The following is a 4,682-nucleotide window of genomic DNA, read 5'->3' as shown; positions in this document are numbered from 1 at the left end:
ACGTGCCTCACATGGGCTCCTGCGTCTTGCGCTCATTTCTACGAAATAGGCTGCTCACTCCCTTTTATTTCGCACCGAGAGATTCGGCAAGCTACAAGGAATCGGCGAATACCACCTACTTTAAAAGTGAGTGCGTTTTTCGTCAAGATTTTGAGCTAGAACTTCACCGACCACCTCCCGTTTTGCTAAGCCTAACGCCGCGCGAGACCACACCGGCCTACCGGGGAGAACCACCGACGCACGTGCAACAGCCACACGGTGCGCGGGAGAGGAGGCCGACAGCGCTCGCCGCTGCACGCGCAACACTGCAGTAGGCGCCGTACGTGCACTGCACGCCGGGGAAAAGGCTCGGCGCTCGCCGGCGTTGCGGCTGATAGCCAATACTTGAGATGAGCCAAGAAACACCCGCGACGGACGCGACGTCAAGCGAACGACAAGAAGAAACGAGCGCAATGCAAACAGACTCATCGGAATTAGCCAACGTCACGCGATCTTGGACCTATGACAAGAACAGTGGCAGAACTATAGACCTCAATGACCAATGGCTGACATGGGAAAGGAAAAGCAACAAGGAAACCACGCGCATCAAAGCCCCCGCAGTCACCCAATCCACACAACAGCCAGCCACGCCGCCACCGCCGCGCAAACCTAGAATGCCGCCCCTACCTTTGGACGACATCAAGATTGTCTACCGCCCACAAGCTGGCCTTGAACTCGCCAAATGGTCACTTGTCGCAGTCACTCACGCAGTCGGAAGAGCCAGCGGTATAATGCAAAAGGAATTCCACGACAACGTCCGCGTACAAATGCAAAAAGAAGAAAACCTCATTATTGCAAGTACAGCCAACAAAACCTACGCTCAAAACTTGGCCAAGATCAGCAATATACAGCTTGGAGGCAGCATTTACAATGTGAAAGCCAACTTGCGTCTACCCGAAGATGTTAGCAAAGGCGTTATCTACGGCATCACTCCTGGGACCTGCAGTGCGGAGCTAATGGATGGAATCCGAGTGCCAGCGCGCTATACAGTCCTCAACGCCCGCATGCTTGGACAGTCTACAGCGGCGGTCATCTATTTTGAGGGCCCACACGTTCCCTACAGCATCATTTATCAGAGCGGTGACTACCGATCTGACTACCGGCAAGTCAGTTCAATATTGCCGAACCTGTGGCAACCTCGGACATCGCCAAGACGTTTGCCCAAAACCAACCCCAAATTTCTGTTACAAATGTGGCAAAACAAACCAAACCTCAAAGCATAACTGCCAACCCACGTGCAAGATTTGCGGAGAAGGACATGAAACAGCCGGGAAAGACTGCAAAAAAAAAGCTCAATCCTAACCCACCACCTTACCAAGTCAGACAGCAATGGCAAAACAGGATCCATGAACGAGACAGTCGATGGAGCTCCAACCCCGACGACTTCCCTGAACTAAGCGCTGCCAATGGACACGCCTCCAACTCAAGCAACACCACCAGTAGCACCACAAGAAGTAGCAGATCCATGTCAAGATCACGATCAAGATCGCGGTCGCGGTCGCGGTCGCGTTCCCGAAAACGCGTGAATTACGCCGAAGCGGTCGGCAGCTCTGGCAGCGCCAGCGTCGAATCGGCAGAAACGGTAACCGTAAGAGCCCTCGAGAGCAAACTGCAAAATCAACAAAGCCTCATAGAAAGACTACTCCAAAGATGCAAAGACTACGAACATGGAAGCAAGCAGCCATCTACAACGCTAACCACGGAGGCAGTTCATGCCGCGATCGAAGCTAGAGTTCAGAAGCACCTCCTGGCTTTCGAGGATGTCTTTACAAAGAACATCCTCACCATGATCGAAAACATCACCAAGCCTATCGTCGAGAAGATTGCAACCCTTACCACTCAAGTCGCGTCCCTCGCAAATCAAGTAACCACTCTCACAAGCCAGGTGACCGGCTTAACAGCCCAGGTCAACAACTTCATAGCACACGCGAAGAATAATTACGTCACCAAGTCCTACCTCGACAGCCTTCTCAACGCCACCGAGCAGGGCAGAAAGAAGGCTCGCACGAACAGTCACAATGCATCCCGCTCGATCTCACCCAACCGTGACTCGCCCTGTGAAACTGAAGAGCCTAATGATGGCGACACCTAAAACCACAACAAAGAGCCCGTAAAAACCCCTGCGCATCTGGCAATGGAACTGTCGGTCCTTCCGCCCCCGCTATGCAAACCTACAAGAATTCGTCAAACAGGACCAGCCCGATGTCATTGCGCTACAGGAAACCAACACCCGCAACATTCGACTTTAAGGATACACTGCTCATACACAAACCCAACGCACAGCCATCCTAACGAGGAAAACTCTCACAACGCAGCAACATGAAATGGAAGACATCTCCATCGAGCACACCCTAGTGGAGATCCTACCAGACAGAAAAACGCAGCAAAGCCTCTTTGTCGTCAGCATATACAGTCCTCCTCGGGACCAACTTCCGGAATTCGACCACTTTATTCGTGAACTCAGGAAACGCACGAAAGGCCATCAAGTTGTCATCATGGGAGATTTCAACGCCCCACACACAGCATGGGCGTATCCAAATACCACCAAGAAGGGAGCCCGCGTACACGATACTGCCCAACAACACAGGCTGACCCTCTGGAACGACCCGCTACAGGCCAGGAGAGTCGGAAACAGTGTCTCCAGGGACACAAACCCGGACCTAACCTTCACATCGAACGTCCTCTGGGCCGAGTGGAGCCGACTCTCGGAGACGCTCGGAAGCGACCACCACATTCTCCAACTTGACATCGCCCACAACCGGAAGCAAACCAAGACTGGAGTTGCCCGACTAACAGACTGGAAGTCTTTCAGAGACAACCTCAGCGGCAACACAACAATCGACGACATTGACCATTGACTCAAGGGCCTTCTCATCACCGCAGAACACCACACCAAGAACATCCAACTAAGCACCAACAGCCCCGCAGTCGACCCGCATCTCCTTCATCTCTGGGAGGCCAAAAGAAGCCTCCTGAGGAGGTGGAAGAGGCAGAAACTGAATAGAAAACTTAAGCAACGAATCGCCCTTCTCACCATACAGGCCCAAGATTACGCGGAGCAACTTATTAGGCAAAATTGGCACACCTTTTGTGACAGCCTACAAGGAACACTCAGCACCAAGAAAACCTGGCACCTACTACGCGCTCTCTTAGCTACCGACCGCACCAAAATGCAACAACGGCAAGATCTGCGCAGACTAATCCACAACCACGCTGGATCGGAGCATGATCTCCTTCGTGAACTTCAGCAGAAACTTAGCTGCGACAAGCCCATTTCGTCGGTGAGCGGCAAGGCGTACGACGGCGCACCAAACGCAGACCTTGATCGACCATTCACGCAAGCAGAGCTCCACGCAGCCTTAGCCAAACTCACTAGAAACACTAGTCCCGGCAAGGACAGAATCACTAATAAGCTCCTACGCAACCTTCCGCAATCGGCCGCAACAGCACTACTCCAGTACTACAACGACTGCTGGGAAAAGGGGGACCTACCAGCAGCCTGGAAGCATTCGGATGGTCACCATGATCCCCAAACTCAACAAACCCCTTCGCATCGAAAACCTCCGTCCCATCTCCCTCACGTCCTGCGTGGGCAAACTCCTCGAGCACATGGTGCACGACCGGTTAACCCCATACCTCGAGGACAACGGATACTTGCCGCACACCATGTTCGGATTCCGACAGCATTTGTCCACGCAGGATGTACTCCTGCTCCTCAAGGAAGACCTGCTCGACTACCTTGATCGCAGACGCAAATCATCAATACTGGCAGTCGACGTAAAGGGCGCATTTGACAACGTAAGCCACGAAGCCATCCTCCGCAACCTCGAAGATACAGGCTGTGGAGCCCGGATCTATAACTATATCAGCAGCTTTTTGACACACCGAACAGCAACAGTAGGCGTCTGCAATCTCCGCAGCGATAAATTTCGGCTACCCAACAAAGGAACTCCACAAGGATCAGTTATTTCACCACTCCTTTTCAACATCGCAATGATCAAGCTGCCAAAACAACTCAATGCCATCCCAAACCTATGTCATGCCCTTTACGCCGACGACATCACACAAGAACGCAGTCTACAAGAAGCCATCGACGCCATCGAAAGCTACCTCCGAGACTGCGGTCTCCAATGCGCAGCTGAAAAGTCGGAGCTTCTCGTGCTCAGAGCACGGACGCGAGGACGACCGCCCAACTATATCGAACCCGATCCTAGCGTCTTCCTCAACGGAACCCAAATCCCTACAGTCGACTCCCTTGGCGTACTCGGTCTTCACATCCACAAAGACGGATCAGGAGCGGCCACTCTTCCGCGTCTCCAACGTACACTGTCACAAGTTACGCACCTTGTCAAGAGGATAACCAATCACAGAAGCGGACTTAAAGAGGAAGACACGCTAAGGATAATTCAAGCTCTCCTAACTAGCCGTATCACCTACGGCACCCCCTACCTGACACTCAAACCGGCTGACATCAAGAAACTGAATGTCATCATTCGAAAGGCAATCAAAGTAGCCTTGACCCTTCCACCCACGGCATCAACGGAGAAACTCCTCAAGCTCGGCGTCCACAATACGTGGGAAGAGCTCTCCGAGGCTCATAAAATCAGCCAACTAGAGCGGCTCAAGCTCACACCCACCGGACG

This window comes from Dermacentor silvarum, chromosome 9 (genome assembly GCF_013339745.2).
Source record: "Dermacentor silvarum isolate Dsil-2018 chromosome 9, BIME_Dsil_1.4, whole genome shotgun sequence".
In the NCBI taxonomy this organism is placed as follows: domain Eukaryota; kingdom Metazoa; phylum Arthropoda; class Arachnida; order Ixodida; family Ixodidae; genus Dermacentor; species Dermacentor silvarum.
Note: the sequence above shows the minus strand (reverse complement) of the source record.